The 15036-nt window shown below is 35.7% G+C and overlaps 1 pseudogene; it reads right to left on the bottom strand.

The window, feature by feature from the left end:
* Positions 1-12307: 12307 nt before the first annotated feature.
* Positions 12308-12651, bottom strand: LOC150008789 (cytochrome c oxidase subunit 6B1 pseudogene; annotated as a pseudogene).
* Positions 12652-15036: the final 2385 nt, after the last annotated feature.

Genomic DNA, 15036 nt, shown 5'->3' with positions numbered 1-15036 from the left:
GTGCCAGAAGGCGAAGAGGAAGAGGAAGAAATCAAAAACTTATGTGAAAAAATAATGGAGGAAAACTTTCCAAATTTGGGGAAGGAAATAGACATACAAGTAGAGGAAGCACAGAGTCCCAAGCAAGTTGGACCCAAAGAGGACCACAACAAGACACATCATAATTAAAATGCCAAAAGTTAAAGATAAAAAGAGAATATTAAAAGCAGCGAGAGAGAAAAGCAGTGAGTTACCTACAAAGGAATTCCTATAAGATTGTCAGATGATTTCTCAAAAGATACTTTGCAGGCTAAAAGGGACTGACAAGAAGTATTTAAAGTGATGAAAAGCAAGGACCTACACTCTAGATTTCTCCACCCAACAAATCAATCATTTAGAATTGAAGGGCAGATGAAGTGCTTCCAAGAAAAGGTAAAACTAAAGGAGTGCATCATCACCAAGCTATTATTATATGAAATGTTAAAGGGAACTATATATGAAAAAGAAGATCAAAACTATAAATGTTAAAATGGCAGCAAATTCACAACTATCAACAACTGAATTCAAAAAACAAACTATGGAAACAAGCAGAACATGAACAGATCATTTGGAGGGTTATCAGCTAGGATGTGGAAGGGTAAGAATATGGGAAGAGGTGCAGGAATTAAGAAGTATTGGTGGGTATAAAACATATAGGGGGATGTTAAGAACAGTATAGTAAATGGAGTAGCCAAAGAACTTATATGCATGACCCATGGACATGAAATAAGGGAGGGATTGCTGGAGGGAATAGGGGAACTGGGTGGAGTAGAGCAAAGGGAGAAAAATTGGGACAACTGTAATAGCATAATCAATAACATATATTTAAAAAATATTTTTCTCTAAATATCTAAAAATCATATAGGAGTATATAAAAATATGAAATGGGAATCTGCATTATAATGGAAAACAGTGTATCTTAACTCTCAAATAGCATTTCTCTACATTTATGCCATGAAAATAAGCATTGCCTCAAGGCTCAAAAGAGAACTAAGTGTTGTTAATGATGCTAAAGGTAGTTGAATAAAACCATCTCTCTCTAGGTTTCAGACAGTTCAGTGTATAGGGAAGTTCTTAATTTGAGTGTGAAAAGTTTTCTGAACCCACTTTGTAAAAATTAATACTTTTTTCAGAGCTGTATTTGATTCCCAGGACAATTGAGCAAAAAGTAGTTTCAATATACTCCCTGCCCCCACCCAGACACAAACTCCCCTACTATTTACACTTTCCTTCAGAGTGGAACATTTGTTACATTTGATGAACCTACATTGACACATCATTATCACCCAAACTCCATGGTTGACATGGCTCATTCTTTATGTCATGGACTCTTATGAGTTTGGACAAATGTAACAAAAGTCCATTGTAGTATCATATAGAGTTGTTTTACTGCCCCTAGGATCCTCTGTGCTATGTCTACTCATCCTTCCCTCCTCCCTAACCCCAGGAACTACCGATCTTTTCCCCATATCTATAGTTTTGTATTTTTCAGAATGTCAGTCATTTAGTTGGCATCTGACAGTATGTAGCCTTTTCAGATTGGCTTCTTCCAGTTAGTAATAGACTTTTAAGTTTCTTCCATGTTTTTTAATGGCTTGATAGCTCTTTTTTTTTTTTTTTTTTTTTTTTTTTTTAGTGTTGAAAAATATTTAGTTGTCTGGCTGTACCAGTTTATTTTTCCATTCATCTGCTGAAGGACATCATGCATGCTTTCGTGTTTTGACAATTTTGAATAAAACTGCTATAAACATCCATGTGCAGATATTTGTGTGAATATAAAGTTTCAGTTCGTTTGGTTAAATACCAAGGAGAGCAATTGCTGGATTGTATGGTAAAATACCTTTAGTATTATAAGAAACCACCAAACTGTCTGTACCATTTTGCAATTTCATCAGCAATGATGAAAATGCAAAATCTGGTGTTATCAGTGTGGCAGACTTCGGCCATTCTGATTGGTTTGTAATGGTGTCTTGTTGTTTTAACTTGAATTGTTACTAATCTCAAAGTGGGAACACTTAGAATTTCTCACCAGTATGTTAGCTGGCAGTATTTTGTAGATAGTCCTTATCAAGTTGAGGAAGTTCCTGTTCTATTTTCTAGTTTGTTGAGAGCTTTTTTTTTTTTTTAATCATAAATGGGTGTAAGATTTTGTCAAATGTTTTTTCTATTTATAAGATCATGTGACTTCTTTTTTTTTTTTTTTTTTGCCTGTTGATGTGATGGACTACATCAATTAGTTTTTGAGTGCTGAACCAAGATTACATATATGGTATAAATCCCACTTGGGTCATGGTGTATAATTCCTTTTTTACATTGTTTGATTTGTTAAAATATTTTTGAGGATTTTACATCTATGTTTATGAAAAGTACTGGCCTATAGTTTTATTTTGTAATATCTGTGTCTGCTTTTTGGTACCAAGATAATGCTGGCTTCATAGAATAAATTAGGAAGTATTCTCTCTGCTTTTATCTTCTGGAAGAAATTTTACAGAATTAGTTTAGTTTCTTCCTTATGTCTGGTACAATTTATCATATAGTTTTGGTATTTTCTGTTTTGGAAGGCTGATTATTAATCCAATTTCTTTAACAGATGTAGGCCTATTCAGATTGTCTATTCTTTTTATGTGGATTTTAGTAGATTGTGTCTTTCAAGGGATGGGGTCATTTCATCTATGTTACAAAATTTGGGAGCAAACAGTTGTTCATAACATTTCTTAACTATCCTTTTAATATCCATGGAATCAGTAGTGATGTTTCCACTTTCATTTCTGATATTAGTTATTTGTGACTTCTCTCGCTTTTTTCTTAGCATGATTAAATATTTATTGATTTTAATGATCTAGTTGAAGAACCAGTTTTTGGTTTTGTTAATTTTCTCTAATGATTGTTTTGTCTTTAATTTCATTTATCTCTTCTTTAGTTCTTAGTATTTTTTTTTTTTTTTTTTGCTGCTTACGTTGGCTTTAATTTACTTTTTGTTTTTATAGTTTCCTAAGACAGAAGCTTAGATTATAGGTTTAAATCTTTCTTTACTAATATATGTATTCACTACTAATTTTTTCCCTATTAGTACGGTTTTTACTGCATCCCTCAAGTTTTGGTGAGTTGTATTTTTATTTAAATATATAGGGAAAAAGTGTACAGATCATAACTGTACAGCTGAATAAATTTTCACAGAGTAAATCTATAATTTTAATCAGGCCCAGATCAAGAAACAAAACATTACCAGAAACCGAGAAGCCTTCCTGTGTCTACTTCTAGTCATTTCCCCTCTTCCCTATAATGGACTTAATATTTATGTCTCCCCAACATTCATATGTTGAAATCCTAATCCCCAATGTTATGGTATCAGGAGGCAGCCTTTGGGGAGTGATTAGGTCATGAGGGTGAAGCTCCTCAAAAAAGGACTTAATTCCCTTACAAAAGAAACCCTGTAGAGCTCTCTTCCCCTTTTCATCCTGTGAAGACATAGCAAGAAGACAGCCTCCTATACACCAGGAAACAGGATTTCACTAGATACCAAATCACCCAGTCCCTTGATCTTAGACTTCCTAGCTTCCAGAAGTGTGAGAAATAAATGTTTCTTGTTTAAGCCACTCCATCTAAAGTTTTTTTTTTCTTTTCTTTTTGTTATAATGGCCTGAACATACTAAGACATTTCCCTTTCAAAAGTAACCACTATTTTGTCTTCTTATAGTTTTGGACTTGGAATAATAGGAACACATAAAACCTAGGGAGGAAAACTCCACTGAATGTTCAGAATCAAGAATAATTCTCTGGCTAGATGTCCCACCTTTCAGTGCCACTGTAAGGGCTCTGTCTGCCTTCTGAAGCCAAGGAGGAAACAGCCTTGCCCCCACGCCTGTGGTGGGAGTGGGAGCCTATGACCTCTGCAGTGCCTTCAGGGTCCTTCTTCCATGCACTGCAAGAAAAGAACACATTCACAGCTGAATTGCTGTGGTCTGGCCCTGTAGAATCAAAGAAGTCCAAGTGGCCTTTCTTCAGTCTATCCCTTTTCTCTATTTAAGTCCAAACTGGCAGTGTCTCAGCTGGTATATTCCCATTTATAGTCCTGGCTTCTGTTGAGATCACGGATAACTGCTGTAGACTTCTTTCAGTTTTCACTAGTACTTACATATACTTATGTGTATATGCGTGAAACAGAACCCATCGGTTGTTCAGTGATGAGGGGCTCAATTGCCCGCCACCAAAAAGCATAACTCTCAATACCAGAGTTTGATGAAAAAGAAAGGAATTGTTTATTTAAAGGTTATACAGATTTAGATTAATGGTGGATTTCTGCCATTAAGTCTTATTTTCTTTAAAACACCCACAAACACATAGTTCTGCCTCCCCTGCCAAACCAGGCTAATTTTAGAATAGAAAAGTCAGAGGTACCATTTCCCTCCAGGAAAATAGAAGTCTGTGGATTTCCCAGACACAGTTCAGCTTTAGTGGCAGCTCCCAATCATCTGTGCTTGATTAAGGAGGTTTTGCCTGTGTCATGGTGTTTTTCAGCTCTTAATCCAGAGCCATGTGGCAAATTTTTACCCACCCAAACTTAAGGCCGGCTGGTGAGATGCTTCTGTTCTTTCAACCCGTGTGGTTCTCTCTCTACCTCCTTGCAAACCAAGTGGAGTTGCCCCCAGTTAATGGCTGCCACCTTATTTCTAAATGCCTGACTATAGCCTGTGATGCAGTGGGTATAGTGACCAGTCGCGGCCACTTGTAGAATTTTGCGCAGGCTCTATAAGCTTTTCATCACCTTTCTATGGTCAAAGCCCCTCCAATCTCCTTGGTACATGGAATGGCCATAGCTGTTTACATATTAAGAAACTAGGTATTTCTTAAGAAAATGGCTGTGCTCCCGAGTGCCATCACTTACCCCCAAACCATGGGCTCTGGGCAGTTTTGGGGGATCTCGCTCTGTAACATGCATATGTGTGTATGTGTTGTTCTATGCAATTTTATCCCACACATAGAGTTTTGAAACTGCTGCCACAGTCAACGTGCAGAACTGTTTCAACGACACAAAAGAACTTCCTTATGCTATCATACCTTTGTTAGTCAAACCCACCTCCACCCCATTCCCTGACAACTGCTGATCTGTGCTCCATCTCTATAGTTTGTCATTTCAAGGATGTTATATAAATAGAATCATAAAGTGTATAACTTTTTGAGATTGACTTTTTAAAAATTCAGCATAATGCCCTTGAGATCCATCCAAATAGTTGCATGTAACAGTATGTTTTTTAGATCAGAAAATGCAAAAGAGATACAAATTGAGTTCTAAAATTTGGATGAAGTTCCTTTTATGTGAAATAAATTGACTTGGATCTTTTAAAAGGCCTCTAGGTTTACTTATGCTAGTTAATGAATAAAAGCATATTTTAAAATTCAGGTGACATTAATTTTTACATTGTTGGATAAATATTAATGAAGGTTTCAGGTATCATTTGGAAGGAAATATAAACTCAGATTGTGCAGTTTTGAATTACGCTTTGCAACTTGACACATTCTTTTAATATAAAAATTCACAAGGTAAATTCAATTTGCCATTGCTACAGATTATCAGGGCCAATATGTGTTTTTTGGCTGTATGTTTGGTGGAAATACAACCCTGGTGAGACTGATTTGGGAGCTTATTTAATTTGAAGAAAGTTTTTTTTTATTTTCCTATTTCTGAGATTTTTTCTTATCTGCCATAACCTCTTATTATTGTCACCTCTCTACAAAATGCTATTATGGTTCCCATATTCAAATGCATTTTCAATTTTATTCATATTTTTGAGCTACTGAGAGCTATCAGTCTTGTGACAGGTAGCACTTATGATAATACACTCAGAAATTGTTTGAAAGAAAAGAAAAGTGAGTGACTTATGTCTTGGGTTTAAGAGGTTAAATTTGATTTTATTGTAATAAGACACTTTGAGACAGACTTAGTTTTGCTGTTGTGAGCCTACTGGAGTTATTATGCCATATTGAGCAAAAGCTTTTATCCGTGTTTAGCCAAAAGACTTATTCATTCTGCAAAAGAAAGATTGCTATCATCACTCAAAGAATTGACTTCTGAGTAGATTTTTGAGAGGGCCTTTATCCTGCTCATACCCTACTTATGTAATACAAACACATGAGGAACTCCCCAAAATACATCTTATTCATGAGAACCATTTTCTTCCAGCCTTCTTCTTTTTCTTGATTTGCTGAAGCCACTTTCAATTGCTTTTCAAACATGGTCATTCCTAAGGTAGTATAAGCTGTTAGTTCCTTTGCCTCTGTTCTTCGACTTACTTTTTCACTCACAAATATTCTTTACTGTAGACATGCATAATTCGGCCAACAAACAAAAACTACAAAAAAAGAAAAGCTTTTGAAAACTATTTGTCTTAATAGCTTTATTGTATTAAAAACTCTGACAAAAACAAAAACAAACAAACAAACAAAAAACTCTGACACACTAATAAAGAAAGGTGGAAAACCCCAGTTGAAATTTGGGGAAAATATCCTGAATGGGCAATTCATAAAAGAAGGAAATAAAAATGCCAAGACTTATATGAAGCAATGTTCAACATATTTGAAACAGAGAATTCAAATTTAAAAAGCAACATTACCTTTTTTTCCCCTTTTGGTTGTTGAAGATTTTATAAAAACGAACATTTTCAGATTTGGCTAGAGCTCAGTGAAACAGTCACTTTGCTCAGTGCCTCCTGGTGTTAATGTAAATTTAGATAACATTCTTAAAGGCAATTTGGAAACAAGAATGAGAATCTTAAAAATGCACAATTATTTTATATTACTGTCATAATTTACATCATTTATAATGTTTTAAAAATTGAAACAAAGTAAATTTCCAAAAATAAGATAATGGAAAATAAATCATGGCCCATCTATAGTATGAAATATTATGAATTATACATGTTTATGTATATAGACAAATCTCTACAATATATTATTAAGTGAAGAGATTCAAGCTTGTATCTATAGTATAATCTCGATTTTATGTCCCAAATATATATAAAAGAAAAAGAAGGCTACAAGAACTTAACTAAATATCAGTAGTGATTATCTCCATGCAGAAGAATAATGGTTAATGTTTCTATTTGTATCTTATTGTATTATTCAGATTTCCCACAATTACCTGATTTACCTAAAAGAAAATAGAAAAGCAGAAATAATTTTGAAATACAGTATCCTAAAATGAATAAATACAAAGGGTTAAATGATAAAAAGTACTGTGATACAGCAAAAGGCCACTGTTCCCACCCCTCCTGCTGTTTTGTTGTTATTGTTTAAGGACTATCGGCCATATTTGTTATTTTCTTTCTCTCTCTCTCTCACTCTCTCTTAGACCTATGTGTTGAACTCTCATCTACCAAACAAAATTAAGTAAAGGTTAATTAATGTGTTTTCTCAATTTTCTTTAAAAATTATAGTTGTTAACCATAGCTGAGGAAATAGTTGTTACTAAGCTGAGCTGACATAACTTCATAAAAAATACAGTATTGCAGTCACTGAGCAACCTGGTTACAAAAAAAATATGCCCAGGTCCATCCCAAATCAGAGTGCAATCTTGTGTTTGCCTGAAGTGACTAAGTTGTTTAAAAACCTTTGAGTTTTTACTATCTCCCAATTTTTGTTCTGCTTTCTCAGGAATTTTCTTACCTTTATTTTTTATGTAATTTTTACATTTAACTGTCTTTTTCTCCAAGACACTTATTTCTTGTTCTCTGTTCTTTGTTTATAATTCCTTCTATTTCATGTGTGTGTGTGTGTGTGTGTGTGTGTGTGTTTTTCCCTTAACTTTCTGGGGAAAATGATGGTCTCTTGTTTCATGTTCTTTTGTGTTGTGATATTAGTTGACTTTTTTTTTTAGCTGTTCAAAAATTTTCACTGAGAATAATATATATTCAGTTCTGTGCACTGATATTCAATATACAACTTGTTGAATTTTTACACATGTATGAATTCATATAACCAATACACAATCAAGGTAGAAAACATTTTCAGCCTCACAGGTAAGACTAACCCCCCCCACCCCGAGGTTATCACTCTTTTAACTTTTAACACCATAGAAAACATGACCTGTACTTAAACTTCATATAAATTAAATAATGTAGTATATAAATTTTTACATCTTTTTTTCACTGAAAATATTTCCTGTAATATTTATCCATATTGTTGCATATAGTAGTAGTTCATTATTTTTTAAAACTTTTTTTATAACTGTTTACAATTCCATCATATGTATATACTATACTTTTTTTAAGTATATTTTATTGATTATATTGTTACAATAGTTCCAATTTTTTCCCCTTTGCTCCCCTCCACCCAGCACCGCCCCTCCCCAACAATCCCCTCCCCAAGTCCATGCCCATGGGTCGTACATACAAGCTCTCCTGCCTCACCCTTTCATATATTCTTCTTCTTCTTTTTTAAAATAATTAATTAATTAGTTAAATATTTTAACAATAAAAAATAACAATCGCTCCCTCTCAGACTTAAGACCCTTTACAATCTTATAAAGGACAATGGACGAAGGTCTCAAGCTCCTCTAGCTGCTTCAAGCTGGACATGGTCGTCGTCCTACCTACCCTTGGGTCAAGAAATCCCTAATAAGAGTGGGGGTGTGGAGGGGAGGGTGGCCTTCCCACAAGGGGAAGGATTGTGCAGACTCCAGGTTGGTGGGCTGTCTCTGGACAACGGCATGCTTGGTTTAACAGGCTGGCATCCTTGTTGTATTCTGGGGGCAACAGGGTTAAAGGACATCATTCAATCCGTAACCACTAGATGACAAAAGACAGGTATTAATTTCTCAATGTCCCACATTAGGGAAAAGAAGGGCTTCTTTGGAGGAAGGTATGCCAGGTACATCTCACCTGTCCAAAACCCTTTTGCCCATTATACTTAGTTTGGACTGAGGGAAATATTTTAGGTTTCCCCCCTCTCAGGCCTCTGGGCTCTTTCTGTCCAAGCCATTAGGATAGAAAAGAGAAACCAGTTTTAAAGTGAAGCCCACAGACCACCCCATTCTTCACCAACCCAGCCACTTAGTTCAGCCAAACCATTGAGTCTCAGGAGGCAGCAATGCAGACAGGATTAAGTGAGGCCTATAAGTACAGACAATCACTCAGGTAATGAGATCGTAGGCTTATGCCCTTTGAAAACAGAAAACACATGTTAATTTATGTAACATAACCCACATACAAGTCTCTAAATCTGTAGGACTGTCTTATCGGCAAGACATCCAGTTGCAAGGCATTTGACATTCTTCTTGCCTGTAAATTAAACATCTTTGATAATGCCACAGACATAGTTTAACTTTCAAATGAAAACGGATTTTAAATGAAAAGAAACTTTAAAGACAGTTAGCTGCACTACTTTATAGTCTACCACTGGGCATTGTGATCTTCCTTGAATCTTGATTTTTCTCCCTAAGATTACCCTCCTTGTCATTAAAGGGACTGAATTAAGTTCATTTTTAATTTATCCTGTTCATTTGCATAAACACAACAAGAGCAGAAAATGATCACTTATGATCTTTAGTTCTGCTTTGCTGGAACTTATGCAAGGAACATTTAGGGTGACCTTCAGTCTGCCCTTCAGGGCACAGAAGCTGAGCCACATACCTGGCATTCAGCCTTGCCTGTAAACACCTGTCTTTTCCAGGTCCTCCTGGTTTTCCATTGTGCCTTAAGGTCCCTTCTAGCCATCTTTCAGGAAAACAACCTTCATTCCTTCCCTGGAAAGATTGCTATGGACCGCTCATCCATCCAAGGTACCAGGCCTTTTAATTCGTGGACTTTTATTACCTTTGAAGGTCAGTCCCAGTTGCTCAGGGCTTTTCGGTAACAACCAAAGCCCAAGCATGTCTCCTTTAGGCATGACATTCCAGTCAAAGTCTTAGTCAAAAAAAAAATCGTTATTAACAACTGGTCTTATTAGTTTTATGCAAAGAAACTTAGGTCATTACTTACTTCTTTAGAATGCCAAATTCTGGAGGGATCAGATAGGGAGAAAATATATACAGTGTGAAGGAAAATCCTTCTCCTTCTAATTTTCACTGAACTTGCATTTCTATTTTTTATATTTTTATTTTACCCCCACTAAAAATTTTTCTGTTTGTTTGTTTTTCCATTACAGTTGTCTCACTTTTTTCCCCCTCTTGCTTCCCTGCACCCTGCCCCCCCTTTCTTCCACATTCAGTCTCCACCCAGTTGTCCATGTCCATGGGTCATTTATACATGTTCTTTGACTAGACCCTTCCTCTTCTTACCACTTCTCTCCCTCCCATCTCCCCCTTTGTTACTGTTAGTTTATCCCTTGTTTACATACCTCTGGTTCAATTTTGCTCATTTGTTTGTGTTATTTATTAGTTTCCTGTAACAGGTGATAGCATAAGGTAATTTTCTTTTGTTGCCTGGCTTATTTCGCTAAACATAATTCTCTCTAGTTCCAGTCATGTTGTTGCAAATGGTAGAAGTTCCTTCTTTCTTTCAGTACTTATTCATTGTCATTTCCCCCCTTTGTACTCGCGTTCCTCTCTGTCTCTCTCTGTTTCTTCATCTTCTTAAAGCAGACCCTTTAGCATCTCTTGCAATACTGGTTTGATGGAGATGTATTCTTTTAACCTTCTTTTGTCTTGGAAACTCCTTATTTCACCTTCCATTTTGAATGAGAGCCTTGCTGGGTAGAGTATTCTTGGTTGTAGGCCTTTGTTTTTCATTACTTGGAATATATTTTGCCATTCCCTTCTGGCTTGTAGTGTTTCTGCTGAGAAATCTGATGATAGCCTTATTGGAGCTCCCTTGTATGTTATTAGTTGTTTCTCTCTTGCTGCTTTTAGGATTCTCTCTTTGTCTTTGAATGTTGCCATTTTAATTATGATGTGTCTTGAAGTGGGCCTGTTGGGGTTCATCTTCATTGGGACCCTCTGTGCTTCCTGGACTTGCATGATTCTTTCTCTCTTCATCTGAGGGAAGTTTTCTGTCATTAGTTTTTTAAAGAGGTTTTCTATTCCTTGCTCTTCTTCTTTTCCTTCTGGAATTCCTATGATACGGATATTATTACATTTCATGTTGTCCTGCAGCTGTCTTAGAACCTCTTCAGTCTTGTTCAGTCTTTTTTCGTTTCGTTGCACTGTCTGTGAGTTTTTGTCTACATTGTCCTCCAGCTCGCTGATCTGATCTTCTGCTTCCTCTAGCCTGTTTTTAATTCCTTCTACTGTGTTCTTCAATTCAGAGATCGTATTCTTCATTTCCTCCTGACTCTTATTGATAGCTTCCATGTCCTTTTTGATGCTGGTATAATTCTCAGTAAGTTCCTTATAGTTCTTCTGAAGTTCACTGTAGTTTTCCTGGAGTTCTTTGTAGTTTCCACTGAGCTCATTGAGCTTCTCCATAATCCATGCTTTCAATTCCATATCTTGTAGTTGGCTCCCCTCTATTTCATTTAGCACTCTTTCTGGGGACTCTACCTTTCCTTTCGATGGGGGGTTGTTTCTCTGTCTCCCCATTTTTGTGACTCCTATTGTTTGTTGGTGCTTCTTAGAATGATCTGCACTTCCTGGATCTGCCTCTGGTGGGGTCAGATCCTGTACCAGTCTGGGCCTAGGCAGCCTGTTGGAGACTTCCGTATATACTATACTTTATCCATTTTCCGGCTGATGGGGTTTTTGGTTATTTCCAGTTTGAGGCTGTTATGAATAAATACTATGAATATTTTTATATGTGTTTTAGCAGACATATAAATTCATTTCTCTTGGGTATATACCTAAAAGTAGAATTGCTGACTTGTATTAAGGATAGGTACGTGTTTAGATTTAGTACATACTGCCAAACAGTTTTCCCAGGTGGTTGCTTCAACTTATATAAACTAGTAAAGCTTGAGAGTTCAAATTGCTCATAGTCCTCACTGAAACTTGATATGGACAATCTTTTTAATTTTAGCAATTCTGGGTGTTTTACAGTAATATCCCATTGTCATTTTAAATGACTTATCCCTAATGACTAGGGATGTGGAGTATTTTTTCCTATGCTCATTGGACATTTGCATATACTCTTTTGTGATATTTGTTCTTGAACCTGTTGGTTAATTTTTATATATTAGGTTGAATTTTATTTATCTGAAGGAGTTCTTTGCATGTTCTTGTAAATATTTTTCCTATTTGGGTCTTTAATGGTACCGTTTGATGAACGAAGTTCTGTAATTTTAATGAATTCCAATATATCAAGCTGCTCTTTATGATTAGTGCCTTTTTTTTTTTTTACACTTTTCCAACAAGTATTTATTATTAGTTAAGGATCCCAGGGTGAGGTGTACCCAAGTCCCCCTTTACCTCCATGGAAGAAGATGAAAACAGGGGAGAGCTATGGTGGAGCCAGTTCCCAGGAAATGTGCCTGCTGTCAGGCAATCCTCCCAGGCCAACACCAGGATATGGGACAAAGGGACATGTACACACACTGGTACCATGCACACACCAAGACATCAACCACTTTAGTGGTCATTGCCCTCTCACAGTGGTGAAAGTCCAGGTAGTTCTGCCAACGGTTCCTGGTCTGGTTCTGGTTGGAGAGACAGATGTCAGAAGGGGCAGTCTGGTGGTTCTTGATTTTGGTCTCAACATCTTCTGCCATGTTGCTAATTTTTTTTTTCCATGTTGCTAACTCTTAAAGATGTTCCTGCATCTCCTGGCAGCTCAATATGACCCTCAGCCATGATTAGTGCATTTTGTGCTCTTCAAGAAAATTTTACTTCTATAAGGTCATGAATGCATTTTTCTATGATTTCTTCTAAAAACTTAATTGTTTTATATTTAGGCCTATGAGCTATTTTTAATTAACTCTATGTGGTGTGAGGTAGGGGGCCAAGGTTTTCTTTTTTTTTTTTATTTGAATTTTCAAACAATATTTTCCTCAGTCTCCAATGGTCTTCTGTATTCAGCAAAATAAATAAATAAATAAATAAAATGAAACACAAAAAGAAGCAAGAGAAAAGCAACCTATTAGCAAGAGAGAAAGCAGTCAACCGAAGTAGATATCATAAGTGATTCAATAAAATCTGATTTAAGCTCTCAGTGCATGGGTGGAACTTTCAGGCAGGTAGACACCACTATGTGGGTGCCATCTGGCTTTTTCTGGGAACCTAAATTCAGTTATTATATTTTTTAAAGGACATTCAGTTCTGCCATAAAGAATCCCCCAATCATTCAACCCACTTGAATACTTAAAATTTCCTTTCATTTGGCTTGGTTAAGGGGAACTAGTAGGTTAAGTTCTTTCTCTATTTTCTTTCAACAAATTATTCAGCCCTACCCCTCACTCCTTTCATTGTGAAAGTGTTTCCAATTACTTAGCCTTTTGAGGGTTTGGTGGGACAATGTGGCTTCCTTGTCATTAATATTTTCCTGTGCACAGACATAGGAATTAGATCCTCTGGGTTTCTACCTTGTAGTAGCTTTCTTACTAAAACCACTCTGCCTCAGATTCATCACCTAATAATCTTTCATTCATGTTGTTGTGAAGGTTAACTGAATTAAATTATGTGAAATTTTTATAATAATGCTTATGTAATAAGTGCTCAAAAATCATTAGCTGTTATTAGCTTCCTTCATTCAACTCATTCTGCTACCATTCCACTTACTTTCATCTTCCAAAAAAAAATTAAATTAAATTAAATTAAAAAACATATACATGTTTCCTTGGCTACTGTCTTCTCTCACGTTCTCTGTTCCTTTAAATGTCTTTGTCATAATTTTTAGAAGATTTTCGGAGTAATTTGATGTAAAAACATGTTCAATCCACATATTTAACTAAAATTTACCCAACTGACAAATATAAAAGTTTAAATTGCTGCACAGTCTCACTTTATAATTTTCCCGACCACAACTGTGTAATCACTGAGCTAGATGATTCCAGAAATCATGATAATGCTGTAGCAAAGATTTCTAGCTCGAAGAGTCCTTACAGCTCAAAAATTTTATGAATTTGTGACATAAAAAAATGTGCTATGAAAATGGTGAATTTCATCTTTTTAAAGGAAGCTCAAATTGTTCACATTTTTGCTTCTTTTTCAGAGTTCTCACATTTCTGCCTGATTGGATATTGGTTGATTGATTGACAGGTGTGAAAAACACTTTAGGGCAGCTTTTTGGAAAGGACATGTAAGGCTATATTAATTCCTTGATCAAATTTAAATACCCTTAAGCAACTTCCATTAACCTAGAACACCTCAAGCTGTTCCCCCAGGCTCTACAACTCACTCAAAACTCAAACCAAATTTAGTACAAGAATGAGTATGAGTCCCTATTGTTTGAATGGATGTAAAAAAAGTTAGGATGAAATAGTTTCTATAGTTATGGAATTTGCTCTGTCTTGTATATCTATTTTATTTATGCTGCATAAGCTATAATAAACACTGTGTTATAGAGGACCATATTATTTTATTTGTATGCAATAAATGTGATATAACCCTAATATTTATAACGTGAAATAACCCTTGAGTTCATTGTTTGTTGCCACTTTCTCAGAAGCTTATTGATTTTTTATTATTGTTTTTATGGATATCAGTGAATGACCTAAAGCTTAGGGATAGTTATTAATTTTTCTCATGAACACATTGCAGCTATGCAATATTTTCTAATTGTGTGTTTGTGAGTACGTGTGAGATCTATATATGTTTGTATGTACATATATTGAAGTGTGTGCGTATATCAGTCAGAGAGAGACAGAGTATGAGAGAGAGAGAGATGGAGAGACATTAGCCTATCCACAAAGACCCAGACTCAGCTGGGTTTAATCATTTAAATATAGAGTGTACTCATTTAAAATTAAATTCAAGTAGTTTTAAGGTGGATTGGGAAAATACAAAACAGAAAAATGGAAATAAGGCAAAAAGTACATATATAGGAGGGCTCTCCTAGCAGTTCTCTATTTTAGACTGGAAGTGATATCCCAAGAGAAGCCAAGGAGGCTCCATCACTTGAATTATTTAAAATTGGACTGGACTAAGCTCAGGAGAAT

This window comes from Furipterus horrens, unplaced genomic scaffold, assembly GCF_987537825.1.
Source record: "Furipterus horrens unplaced genomic scaffold, mFurHor1.1.pri manual_scaffold_5, whole genome shotgun sequence".
Lineage (NCBI taxonomy): Eukaryota > Metazoa > Chordata > Mammalia > Chiroptera > Furipteridae > Furipterus > Furipterus horrens.
Note: the sequence above shows the minus strand (reverse complement) of the source record. Positions and strands in the feature narration are given on the sequence as shown.